The 14,401-nt window shown below is 41.3% G+C and overlaps 1 long non-coding RNA gene across 1 annotated transcript; it reads left to right on the top strand.

Moving 5' to 3' along the window:
* Positions 1-3: 3 nt before the first annotated feature.
* Positions 4-4,601, top strand: LOC309666954. The gene is made up of 2 exons (XR_014267413.1): positions 4-224; positions 4,412-4,601. It is a non-coding gene; the product is annotated as an uncharacterized lncRNA (long non-coding RNA).
* Positions 4,602-14,401: the final 9,800 nt, after the last annotated feature.

The following is a 14,401-nucleotide window of genomic DNA, read 5'->3' as shown; positions in this document are numbered from 1 at the left end:
CCAGAGCGGGGGAGGCGGGGCCGGAGCGCGGAGGCGGGGCCGGGGCGCGGAGGCGGGGCCGGGGCGCGGAGGCGGGGCGCGGAGGCAGGCCTGCGCGTGGTAGTTAGCACGCGCGGGGTGGCGGAGGTGCCCTGGGGAGCGGAGCCTGGGAGGGGAGGAGGACTACAATGGGAAGGCGGCCTCTTTGGAAGCTCGGCGTCTGTGCTCGCGACCTTGGCTCGCAGGTTTGTGAGTAACTTGGGTCCAAAGGTCATGTTCTTTCAGGTTTCCACGACGTTCCGTGATGCATCTTCCTCTTCTTGCAGTGTTCTGGACTTGCAGAACTTTGCCCTAGGCCACAACCCAGCCACAATGCTTACTTTATCTTATATAAGACTTTGGCATCAATGCGTCTGGGAACTTAGATTTTAGGGCAGAAAGAGCCCTTACATGCCTTCTCTAATCCCTGCATTTGTAGCTGAGGAACCCGAAGTTTCGCGGGTGAAATGGTTTGTGCAAACTTGCACAGCCCAAATAGAATTGGCTCGGCCAAGAACTACTTTATTCTTGGAGGAAAAATAGCTTGCATTACCTTTACAGCAATTAAATATCAAATAGCGATTTATTAAGCAGCCTCTCATCATGAGATCTTTCCTCTCTGACCACATCTCATATTACTCTGCATCATCTCACCTATTCCACTCGAGCCGCATTGGCCTCTGCCTTTACTAGAACACTCCAGGCTTGTGCTCAGGTGTGCACATGGCTAACTACCACACCTGCTTCAAGTCTCTGCTTATCATGGCCTTCTGCAAAAATTTGAAATTGCAACCCATCTTCCCGTCCTCTTTACACTGCCCTACTGTTTATTTCGCGGCACTTACCTTCCCTCACACTCTATGATATGCATATTGATTTTATTTTTCTCCCCCTTCTAGAATGTAAGCTTTGTAGGGCTGAAATCTTTGGCACTCATTTAGTATTTGTTGGATGAAAGAAGGCATGATTACACTAGCATTAAGTAAAAATTTTAGAGAAAAGCCTTATGAAGATTCTGTACAAACTAGAGAGGATTTATTTATATTAATTTATTTATATGAATAAATATTCATTTATTTATATGAATAAATATTAATTTTACTTATATGAATAAATCCCTTAGCTCAGTATTTCTGAAAATCAATGTGAACCACCCGGGTTCAAAATGCAGTTTGGATTTAGTTGTTCTGATTCAGGTTGGGCCGTCAGAGTCTGCATTTGTAGCAAAATACACAAAGAATGCCAATGCCACTGGCTCTAAGGCCACACTTTTCATAGTAAGGCTTTAACTCAACTAGACTAAGTTTTGGGAAATATTTTGTTTCATGTGTTTGTGATGTCCACTGTCTTAGTCTGTTTGGGTTGCTATAACAAAATACCACAAACTCAGTAGCTTATATACAACGGAATTGTATTTCTCACAGTCTGGAGACTAGAAGTCCAAGATCAGAGTGCCAGCATGGTCGGGTGAGGGCTACTCTTCTGGCTAGCAAGCTTCTAGTTGTTTCCTGGCATGACAGAAGAAGGAAGGATCTCTCTTTTATAAAGCACTAATCCCATTCATGAGGGTTCCACCCTCATGATTCAAGCACCTCCCAGAGGCCACACCACCTAATATCATCACTTTTGGGAGTTAGAATTTCAACATACGAATTTTGGAGGCACACAAACATTCAGATCATAGCACTCACTATATAAAAGTCACCTTCTAATCATTGCAAGGATGCAAGGATAAGTAAGAAATGATCGTTGCTGTTTAGGAGTTTATGGAGCATAACATTCAAATCAATTGAACATAATATTCAGTTTAGTTCAGTAAATATCTTCGTAGCAGACAGCACAGGTTGGGTTACCCATGAAGTAGACTTTTGGAGGAGATTGATGTGCGAGACATGCTCTTGTATGCTCTTGGGATCGATTCCTGTGAAAGGGAGGTGGAGGGAACAGGATTGAGCAGGAGAAGATGATGTATAATGCCATCCTAACAAAGCCTTCAGCTGACCCCTTGGAGCCAGGATGGCCTTCTAGAGGTATCTTTGAATTGGCACGAGTGGCTGGACCTTCAACTCCCAGCATTGATTAGTCACTGGATACAAACCACCCAGAGAGGGGACATGATTTGGGGTTGCCTGTTTCTTTAAGTAAGGCATTCTCCAAAGAGTACTGGCAGCCTAGGGTGTCTGCCGGTAGCACTCCCAGCAGCAGGGCGAGGCTGGAGCTAAACCTCCTAGTCCTGGGCAAAGCTTCACAATCAGCATCCATCGGCGGCACTGTGCTAGTCGCTTGGAGACTAAAGATATTTATTAATTCACTAAATATTATTGAGTGCCACTGTGTGTATCCAACACTGCTACACACTGAGGTGTAGACCTGAGCAAGATAGAACATGGCCCCTGCCCTATTGGAGCTTACAGTCTACTGAGGGATTAAGCAGGTGTTAATTAAGCTATTATAAGTACTGAACTTATAACTATTATCAAGGAGAGTCATGAATTTACAGGAGCATAAACAGGACATTAGTCTAAGTCTTAAGGAAATTCTTTCTTTAGGCGGTTACAATTACATTAGGACCTGAAGGATAAAAGAGGATTAGCCTGAATAAAGCTGGGGGAAGGGAGGATCACAGAGAGGTAAGAGGAAGATCAGTAAAATAATTTAAAAATCCAATAAATAAATCTTATATAGTCACACAGAAGGCAAATGAACAGTGCCAGTTCCCTTGGTAAACATCTAATGCCTAATGGCCAGAGAATATCCAAGTATACGTTGGTCCCCACTATGGTGAGTTTTTAAAACCAAAAAAAACCAGTGTGGGCTATGGGGTGGGTAAATCCAGGACCAAGTGTAAAGAGAAGTGCTGCTCAGGAGCAAAGCTGCATTTTGTAGGCCACGTTCAACATGTCCTAGAGGAAGTTAAATAAAGGCCAAATAAAATAATTTAAGAAATTAAAACTATGTTGTAATAAGAACAGAGACTGGGTGTACAGCACAAACTACACTTTTGGCTCCTGGCACTGTGCATTTCCTTCCCTTTTTCTCTAGAGCAGAAATGTCTGCCGCTTTCCCTGTAAAGGAAACAGATTGAAAAGTTTGTGGCTAAAGCATTTATTTTATTTTTTTAATAAATTTATTTATTTTTTATTTTTATTTTTGACTGCATTGGGTCTTTGTTGCTGCGCGTGGGCTTTCTCTGGTTGCGGCGAGCGGGGGCTACTCTTCGTTGTGGTGCGAGGGCTTCTCATTGCAGTGGCTTCTCTTGTTGCGGAGCACAGGCTCTAGGCACGTGGGCTTCAGTAGTTGCAGCACGCGGGCTCAGTAGTTTTTGCGCGCAAGCTCTAGAGTGCAGGCTCAGTAGTTGTGCCGCACGGGCTTAGTTGCTCCGCGGCATGTGAGATCTTCCCGGGCCAGGGCTCGAACCTGTGTCCCCTGCATTGGCAGGCGGATACCTAACCACTGTGCCACCAGGGAAGCCCCTGTGGCTAAAGCATTTAGTTCTGAATTCTGATTGTTCTGTAAATTAAAGCCGATACTCCCCTACCTTCTCACACTCTACCCTTGCCTCCACACTGCCCCTTACTTGACTATGTTTTAGCCATTATGTATCCACAAACACATAAGCACTGAAATTGTGGTGGTTATTACAAAGAGAAGAACAGGATTATTGGAGCATACACTCTCTCTCTCTCTTCCACTAGAAAGTAAGCTCCTTATTTTCTTCACTGCCATATCCCCTGCACCAGGGTAAGTGCCTATAATTCCATTAATATTTATTGAGTAAATGTATGACTGGACAAAGCAAGCTTGTGAACAAAGCAAGCTTGTGGGAATGTAGCAGGTATAGTTAAACTTATGGTTGATCAAGCTATAATTGAATCACTGATGAGAATTTAGCCATGTTTGGATATCATACTGGTACCAAACCAAGTACTATCCGTTCTTGCCCTGCACACAGCCCCCTTTTGAGGAGAGCTCTCACGCAGACGTCTGATCATATCAGATAAACCCTTGACTCAAAGGCAGTTATTCATAGACTGCAGAGTCTTCTAGTAGATGGCTTGTTTTGGAGCACTGCCTAAGATCAATGCTACATGCAAGGTTATGACTGTGGCAGGCATTGTTCATTGACTCACTGCTAATAACCTTTCTCCTTGCTTCCTTCCCACTGTAGAGTCTGTAAAAGCTCAATAGTCACTTTCCCAACCTTCCTGGCAGCTGCATAGTCATATGACATAGTTTTGGTCAACAAGATTTAAGCAGAAGTCTGTGAGCACGTGTGTGTGTGTGTGTATGTGTGTGTGTGTGTGTGTGTGAGAGAGAGAGAGAGAGAGAGACAGATGCAACAAGAGAGCTTGCTGGCTTTGACCCTTCTCTAATCTTCCTGCCTTAAATGTAGGCACATGATGCCTGGATCTGCAGCCGCTATCTTGCAACCATGAGGCAACACGATTAAGGATGAAAAACCAACAGCTAAAAATAGAAAACCTGAGATACTGATGTTAGTGTTGAGCGGCTGAACCAGTATCTGCAATCACCTACCTCTGGACTCTTGTCATAGGAGGGAAAATAAAGCCCTATTAATTCAAGCCATTGCCAGTTTGGTTTTCTGTTAATTAAGCTGACATTTTTTTCTCACTCAGTGTCAGACCAACCTAAACAAATTCTCTTTCAGAGAGCTGGGATGTAAACCTCAATGGAAGGAAGGTTGGCTGAGGCGGGCAGGGAGGGGGAGGGAAGAAAGAAAAAAGAAGAAACAAGAAACTCAGGGACAGAAAGTAGAACACTAGAATAGTAGGCAAAGAAGATCCCTTGTTGAGGGGACGACAAGAGGCTTCATAGCACTGCTGTGTACCCTGAAGCGTGCTCCCCCAGTGTGGTCCCTAAGGACCAGCTTCAATGGTGATTGTTTCCTCTTTTGACTTTCCCATACGTTTGCACCAAAATTCCTTGTCACTAAAGGTAATCAGAGTGTCTCTGTCCCTTGCAACTAAAAGAACCCACCTAACATAATGTCCAGCCATGTGTGGTCAGTTCCATAAAGGACAGCTATCGTGTTCTTCTAGAAAACATTTCTCAATATCACACAAAACACTGGGCTGGATAAACTGTTGCTGAGCAAGAAGGAAGCAATGTAAAGAAGCATGCAATTTGTCTTCAGTGCTTCGCACTTCCTCTTTCAGAGCTTCTTCCTCTCAAAGTGCTTTCCCACATCACACCAATGCCCTCTCGCTGCTTCTCAGCTACGAGAGTCCTCCTTTGAGAATACCTAGAATTGCCCTGGGTCACAAGGCTTCAGCTTAAGGTTTCTCTCCACCTTAATCTTTGATCAACATTTAGATAAATGATTCTGTAATCTGCAGGCAGATGCTTTTAGCTGGCTCTGAGTAAAGATGAATAAACAGATTAATTTATAGATATCAGCGTCTTGAAAGCCATTTTTGGGTTAACACTCCTATATATTTTAGCATTATAACTTTCTAACTAGCATAACAATGAATTTACAACCGTGACATTGGAGGTCTTGACAAAAACCGAGAGAGTAACGTATTTTGCTCTGAAAGAGGGGTCTTTTAGGTACCTTTAAAATTATATGACAACCCACTTTCCAAAAGACAGGGCACACCTAATACTAGTTACTTCAAACTATCAGCTCGTGGACTAAAGTCAGCCTGTAGACATGTTTTGTTTGATCAGCAGAGATAATTTTATTTTCGTTGGCTCTAGGTAGAGTATAGGTTCCTTTTAAGTTTTTGATATTTATATTTGTTAATATTATCCTGTACACCAATACTGGGTTTCTAGAGCAGAGCAGATTATTATTTACTTACAGCAAATAATCATCCCATCTCCCCTTTGTCCCAATTCTTATCCCTGGGCCATACGATGTCTTGTTACTTGTAACAGTGTCTCCTGTAGGTGAGCAAATCACTCTCCGCAAAATCAACCTACACATTTGTATATCTCTCCCTTTCTGAGAGAAAAAGTGAAATCTTTTGCTCCCTCTTGTGAACAAATTCTCCTTGAGGACACAAAGGAGACGGATCCTGGGTTCTTACCCTTTGGGATGTGAATAAATTCATCCACATACAAGATAAGACTAGAGTCTCCAGCTTTACATCACAGAAGATGTCTGCATGGTCCTGCAGGGGTGGGGATGAGGTGGGGTGGGTGTGTGAGGGGCTTCCATTGCTCTTTGACTCTAAAAAAACCAAAAAGCTCTAGGTAAATCTCTCTGGAATTCTCATTAGGTAATCACTCATAAATTCATGTCCAGTCTTGTTCTTTTAGCTCAGATCCCAAATGTCAGTAAAATTTGCTCAGAAAATCATAACATGAAACGTACATAAAACATAAAAATTTTCTCTACAGCCTACCATTCCCCAGTTGAACCACAGGCCCACTGTCTCATTCACTTCACACATTGCTTGATTTATGCTACCTTCTGGGTTCTTGTAGGCATTTGAGTTTGGGACCTCTACTTCATATCATTCTTTAATTTAAATTAACCTTTAATGAAAGCTTTCCACGAAGCTATCACGATCAATACTTCGATCAAAGAATGTATATGTCCTACCATCCAGACCTCTAAAAAGAGAATTGAAATACATTCAGTTTGTGTGAAAGAAGAATTCATAATACGATATTTTGGACTAGAAATCAAACCAAAATAAGATAATTTCTTACTACTTGCTATAGACTGAATGTCTGTGTCTCCCTCACCCCAACAATTCATATGTTACATCCTAACTCCTAATGTGATGGTATTAGGAGGTGGGCCCTTTGGGGGGTGATTAGGTCATGAGGTGGAGCCCTCATGAATGGGATTAGTGCCCTTATAAGAGAAACCCCAGAGAACACACTTGTCCCAGAAGATGACAGTCTATGAGCCAGGAAGAGGACCCACACCAATTCTGCTGGCACTTTGGTCTTGGACTTCCCAGCCTCCAAAACTGTGAGAAATAAATTTCTGTTGTTTATAAGCCACCCAGTCTATGGTATTCTGTTACAGCAGCCTGAACAGACTAAGATATTACTCCAAAGTGTGTAGAGAACAATTTTATCTACATGGAAATTGATCATGTGGAAGTGTGTTAATCTTGTTACAGAATCCAGGCTGCTGGTTAGGAGTGAGCAAGACAGTCTTTTCTTCAGTCAGTTCATCATCAGACATTTTATGAGAGAGACAGTACAGTGCAATGGTCAAGCATGAAGTCTCTGAAGCTGGTCTGCCAAGGGTTCATCACCATTGAATAACCCATGTGGTCTTGGTCAAGTTGCTTAATTCCTCTGTGCCTCAGTTTCATTACCTGTAAAGTGGAGATAGAATAATGTATACCACATAGGATCATTGTGAAGGTTAAATGAGATAGTTTTGAACATTGCTTAGCCCCAGGCCTGACAGGAAAGTAGATAAATGTTAGCTGTATTATTATTTGCGCAATATCCCCCAACACAGTGATAGAGATAAGAATAAGCTATCATTCCTTTTCTGAAGGAACTTATTTTATAAGAGAGAAGGGGGGAGTTGTAAACTAAAAATGGTATCACAGCTTTATTTGTCTTGTAATAGAAGTCTGTGCCAGCTCTAGGGAGAACACAGCAGGGAGTGGTCAGTTCTACTCAAAGTGGTGGAGAATAATCAGGAAATTCTTTACAAGAGGCAGGGATCTTTGAACTAAATCTTGAAACCAGTTTTTACTCTTACCTTGGTCTCCTAGCAACCACCAAATAGTGGCAGACAAAATAAAATAGAAAATTTCAACAGTACGTTTTTTGCTATTGACTACTAAGAAATGAATATCTTTGACCAAAAAAATGCTCACCGCCGTAAATTTCAATGATACAAGTACCAAATCTGCTTGCATTTCCCCTGTTTTTGCCTTTTATAGCTCCTGAACTACAGACCCACAAACTCAGCACCTCTACCACGCTCCATTCCTTAGTCATTCATGTCAGATTTAAGAACGTTGGCAGTCAGGTAGAAGACCATAAGAACTTGTTTGGTTTTTTTTTGAGGTATAATTGACATATAAAATTTTATTAGTTTCAGTTGTACAACATGATTCAACATTTGTATACATTGTGAAATGATCACCACAATGTCTAGTTAACATCTAACATCACACATAATTACAACATTTTTTTCTTGTGATAAGAACTTTTAAGAGCTACTCTCTTAGCAACTGGCAAATATACAACACAGTATTATTTAAATTTTTTTTTTGGCTGCACAGTGTGATGCGGAATCTTAGTTCCCCCACCAGGGATCGAACCTGTGCCCCATGCATTGGGAGCATGGAGTCTTAACCACTGGACCACAAGGGAAGTCCCTTCGTAATTTTTTTTTTTTTTTTTTACAATACAGTACTATTAACTAGAGTCACCATGCTGTACATTACATCTTCATGACTTACTTATTTTATAACTGGAAGTTTGAAGTTTGTACCTTTTGACAACTTTCACCCATTTCACCCACCTCCACCTCCCATCTCTGGCAACCCTTCAGTTTGTTCTCTATCTATGAAGGAGCTTGCTTATTGAAATCAAGATGTAATGAAGTTAACACTTATCTCTTAGGCCAAAAGAGGGAGGAACAATTTAATTGTGACTTAAGTGAAGATATTAGCATAATTTAAAAAAAACTGCATCAGAAGAAGAGGAATGGTTATGATGGAAACACAGAAAAAAACGTGGAGTTCAGGAAGGTAAAACTGTTTAGTGTGCCCCCAGCAGAGTCCCAGAGAGAGATGTCATTTCCTGATTGTGCACGTATGTAGTCCCTTTGTCAGAGAATACTGCAGTTAATTAAGATTGTGGTAAACCAGACTGCCTTGGCTCAGATCCCAGCCCCATTATTTAATAACTTTGTACATTTGAGTAAGTTATTATACCTCTGTGTGCCTCAATTTTCTTGTCTGTGAGATGTGGATACTCACCTCAGTAGGGCAGATGTGAGGATTCAGTGAGTGGGTGTAAGAGTATTAGTGCAATGCCTGGCACAGAGAAAGTGCTTGAGAAATCATAGCTAGTATTTCTCTTTTCTTAGCATCATCTGGTCACAGTTTCATCATCTTTCCTCTGTCCCCAAATCCCAGCACACTCTATATACAAGCCCATTCCATTTTGACATTTCTGACATTAACTTTGGTTATTTAGTGGGGCTGAAGCTGAGACTTTGGCTAGTGGTGTTAGGTGTGATGGAAGAAATTTTCACATACTAGTGTATGTGGAAGTCATTCTGGCTTATACATGATTTGGCTTGAATTTTATGCTAACTAGAACAGCCTGTCTTATGGCCTGTCAAACATGCATTATACATCTGCATTAACCATTAAAGACAAGAATGTATTTAAAAATCAAAAATGGAGTAAGTGTGGTCCAGGCATCCAAAATAGAGCAAGGTGGCCATTGTGAATATAGTTTCAGGGATGTTCCTGCATCACTGAGAACCTGAATTTTCTGAACTGTATCCAACTCAAGGACAACATCAGCTGTTCTCAAAACAATATCTGCTAGCAGCTTCCAGCTGCAACCTTATGGTCTCAAGGTAACTATGCAATCAGTTCGGATCCCAACCAATCCTTGCATAACAATCACCCTTATTTCTTGCCAGCTCCAGTGATAATTCTTGACAAACGACTTATGTAATTTTGCAGGTTTTGCCTTTATAAGACTCCCCCATTTTGTGGTCCAGCAGAACACAATTCAAGTGCTTCTTGAATCTGTGTCTCCCAGGCTATATAGTTCTCAGTTTGGCTCAAATAAAACTCTTTTCTATTCCTGTTATAGATTGTTTATTATTTCTGTCAACAGTTGAAAGCCTGCTAAAACTCCTCAGAGTACATGGAACAAACAAGCCGAGGATGGTCATGGAATGTTGGGGATTTGCTGACTGTCATGAAATGTTCAGGAGCCTTAAACAGGTACTAGGCCATATCCTCTGATTTTTTTTTTTTAATTAATTAATTTATTTTTGGCTGCCTTGGGTCTTCATTTCTGTGTGCAGGCTTGCCCTAGTTGTGGCGAGCGGGGGCTACTCCTCGTTGCAGTGCACAGACTTCTCATTGCAGTGGCTTCTCTTGTTGCAGAGCATGGGCCCTAGGCTCAGGAGCTGTGGTGCACGGGCTCAGTAGTTGCAACTCATGGTCTCTAGAGCGCAGGCTCAGTAGTTGTGGCCCACGGGCTTAGTTGCTCGGTGGCATGTGGGATCTTCCTGGACCAGGGCTCGAACCCGTGTCCCCTGCATTGGCAGGCGGATTCTTAACCACTGCGCCACCACGGAAGCCCTGATTTTTTTTTTTTAAATATGTATGTTTTACTAAATCACTTTGCTATACACCTGAAACTAACACAATATTATATTTATTCATTTATTTATTTTTTGGCTGCGTCAGGTCTTAGCTGCGGCACGCGGGTTCTTTCATTGCTGTTGTTGGGCTTCTCTCTAGTTGTGGCATGTGGGCTCCAGAGCGTGCAGGCTCTGTAGTTGTGGCGCGTGGGCGTAGTTGCCCCGCGGCATGTGGGATCTTAGTTCCCCGACCAGGGATCGAACTGGCGTCCCCCGCACTACAGGGCGGATTCTTAACCACTGGACCACCAGGGAAGTCCCTGTATCCTCTGATTTAAATGGGACTGGGAACCTCTTGAGATGACCTTGAACCCTGCCTGCAACTGGGACTCAGGAACATAGACCCTGATATGAAGGACCGAAGAGGTGAGAAGCAGGCCTCTGAGAGATAATCACCATGAGAGAGAAGGCTGGCAGGGGGACCCATGATAGGCCACAGGGCCGGACAATTAGTGAGGACCTCATTCAGTGAGATGAACGTCTTCATAGAATAGTGACTGACCTCCCACTACAAGAAGGAATTCTGCCAGTGACAGCCTTCAGACTTGAACTGCAACATTGGCTCCTGGGTCTCCAGCCTGCCAGCCCACCCTGCAGATTTTAGGTTTGCCAGCCTCCATAATAATATGAGCTAATTCCTTGAAATACATCTTGCCTGGCTTATGCAATCATGCTTAGTGTTTCACACGTTTAGTTGGTTACTTATAGACTATGCTGATAGCCTTTCTGACCAAGTCAGGGAGAGTGTGGGGACCTGCTCTGAACGCTGTGGTTGTCCTTGCAGCACCTCTCCCAGCCCTCCCCTGCTACGTAGCAGTCATGGGTTTTGGGTTGAGTTGCCCCAGCCGTACATTCTAGGCCCTCCTCAATTATGCAGGGCAATTTGCCTTCTCAAGGTCCACCAACCTAAATGTAAATCTCATCCAAAAACCCTCTCTCAGAATCATCCAGAATAATGTTTGACCAACTATCTCAGCACTGTGACCCAACCAAGCTGACACATAAAATTAACCATAGATACTAAATGTAAAGTTAGACTCTGAGCACTTTCTCAGGATAATACAATTCACTGGCTCATAGGTTTTTCCTACTCACGCAGGTATTGGTTTGCGATATGGACAGAACTGGGTCTTGCTACTGCAGTTTGGGGGGTCTTTGTCTCCAAGCCGGCTAAGGAAGAGGGCCTATAGGGACTGGCATAAAACCAAATTCCAAGAAGCAGGCCTGGGAGAGTCAGAAAAGGCCTAACTTCCTAGCTACACAGTTGAACTTGGACCTGACTACCTGTGAGAAGCATAACATCCAGAAAAAGGCAAATTCGTAGAATCTGCTTCAGGAAGAAGACAATTGGTGTCCACTACAGTTTTCACATACGTGCTGGGCATGGTACCTCAGGAAAATTGGAAATCTGAGACGGAGGCAAAATTAAGGAGGTGAATAGTATCCTGATCTTGACTTGCAGGACCTGGGCCGAATTTCTGACTGGGTGAGGATGCAGGTAAAACCCCCAATCCTTAAAATTTTCAGCAATGTAATAGTTTCCTTATAAAATGATTATTTTAATGATGACTGTATTACATTTAAGTTTTTTTTTGTTTTTTTAAGTAAAAAAATGAAAATAGAGAAATAACAATTTTTGATGGTAAAAATTGTTGTCATTTTCTCTGTCGAAAAAAATTAGAGCCTAGAAGTTTATATAGCTATAGCGAGGCGTTTCCTTTTTCGAAGGTGTTAAATTCTAATCATTACTTCATCATCACTTCAAAAGATTTGTTTTTTTTCAGCTCTGTGGTTGAAAATGCGTGTGTTAATGCGTCAGCAGTGAAGAGGAGCTGGGGGCTTGGTTGAGCTCCACAGCTGTAGTTTTTAACTAGATCACTCACTGTACACATTGCTTTAGTCCAGATTTACGTGAAAGAACACTTCTATTTTACATGGAAGATTTTGGAACAACAACAAAAAAAATGGACCGCGCATACAATGTATTTTTAAAAGGTGAAGATTTTGATTTAAAAATCTGTAAACCCAGTGTGGTTTGGAGGTTAGGAAATGAGAAAGAGTAAAACATCTAAAGATGTTTGAAGAGCCTAGACTTGCCACTAGCTACTGTGGCCGCTGAGCACTTTTAATGTGGCTTGTCCAAATAGAGATGTACAAAATGCTTACCGGATCTGGGAGACTTAGTACAAAAAAAAAAAAGTAGGACATATCATTAATATTCTTTTAATTTTGATTATATGTTGAGCAATCATAAATTTTGAATATATTGGGTTAAATAAAATATATTATCAAAACTAATTTCATCTGTCTCTTTATACTTTTTTATGCTTATCTAATGTATCTATTAGAGAATTTCAAATCACATAGGTGGCTCGCATGAGTATCTCCCAAGCTAGAAAATGATGTCCTTCATTTCTGCCATTTTCTTTACGTACCTGTGGTCACCACATTGGTCTCAGGCTCTTTTGCTTGGTTACTGTTGAGGTTTAAAAACAAGTAAGCAGAGAGAGGAGAAAAATAGCCTTCAAGTTTTTCTTTTTCCTTCCCTCTTTTCATGAGCAGTCTTACCATTTCTTACCTGCCACAGACGTAACTAATTCTAACAACTTTTTGTTAAAAATTAATTTTATTTACCAACATTGTAGTTTGCTTTCCCTACCATGTTCTTAACTGACTCCCTCTGTATAGGTGCTGATACATATATTTCACAAGGTAGTTTTTCAAGAAACCTTTCCTGTTAGTGTTCGGGTGTGGCCTTAATTAGACAAACCTAACGTTCATCACTCTTTTCTTCTATTTCTCTTTGGCTGTTCTCATCCTCCTCCAGCATTTTACCCATTTGCAAGAAAGTGTTATGAAAGGTGAACTTACTCCTTGCCAGGAAGGAAGAACAATGCGTTTTCTCACCAGTAGAAACACATAGATGAGTCATGTTCACAGCATAATTCTTTCCTGCATGTGTATGTTCCTTAAACATTTTCTTGCCAGCCTTTAAATGCTTTTTTGTGTATTTAGTATTATCTGTGAGAATCTGGAGGACTAGTTAGCATTAAGGTCTGAGCTGTTATTTTTCTTACCTTACTTGCTGTAGTGGGATGAATGAAGTCTCTACTGAGAAAATAGATGAATTGGACAACGTTATGTTTGGGCATAGTTTTATGAAGACTCGGCTACTGTTACTCTTTCAGCTTGTTCCTAATTGAAGCATCCTCCATACACTATACCTTGGGGCCACACAGACTCTTACACTTGAACTTAATATAGTAGAAGTTTGACATAAAGCACACTGATTAATTAAAGGCAGTTCTCTTTAAGATTTTATTTCTGGCTACGGGAACTCACTAATGTTTACTTTGATGATTCTTTGTAGAGGAATCTAACTTTGAATGACTGATTTTGACTCCTAGCTTAGGCAATTTGAATAGAAAATTCTACAGTTATATGCAAAGGTAAATTTGTTCTATGTTCTTTTAGACTCCCAATCAATTTAAAAATGTACTATATTGCGAGTTTTCTTTTTTTGTTTTATATCTGTGTTATCTCAACCAGAAATGTATATAGTTTCTTAATCCTTATATTGACCTTTACTCTCTGCTCTAGACTATAAATTTGAAATCAAATGTTTAATAAATTAAGGCTCTAGAATGGGCTACTTACTGTTTCCAGAATTTTTGTATTAGAAAATCTAAAGAATGTTCAGCCTAAAATCTAGAATTAGATCTTCCTTCCCCCCTGCCTTATCTCTTCCTGTCCTTTCTTTCTCTTTTCTTTCTTTCTTTCTTCTTCCCTCCCTCCTTCCCTCTCTCCCTTCCTTCCCTCCCTTCCTTCCTTCCTTCCTTCCTTCCTTCCTTCCTTCCTTCCTTCCTTCCTTCCTTCCTTCCTCCTCTCATTCCTATATTCTTTCCTTTCTATAAATACTTACTATGTGCCAGTCACTGTTCTAGGTGCTAGGGATAAAGCAGTGAATATAACAAAGTACTTGCCCTTATGGAACTTCCTTTCGAAAATTAGGTTTATGGAGGTATTATTTACATGCAG

Source organism: Balaenoptera physalus, assembly GCF_965194825.1.
Source record: "Balaenoptera physalus genome assembly, chromosome: 9".
NCBI lineage: Eukaryota > Metazoa > Chordata > Mammalia > Artiodactyla > Balaenopteridae > Balaenoptera > Balaenoptera physalus.
Note: the sequence above shows the minus strand (reverse complement) of the source record. Positions and strands in the feature narration are given on the sequence as shown.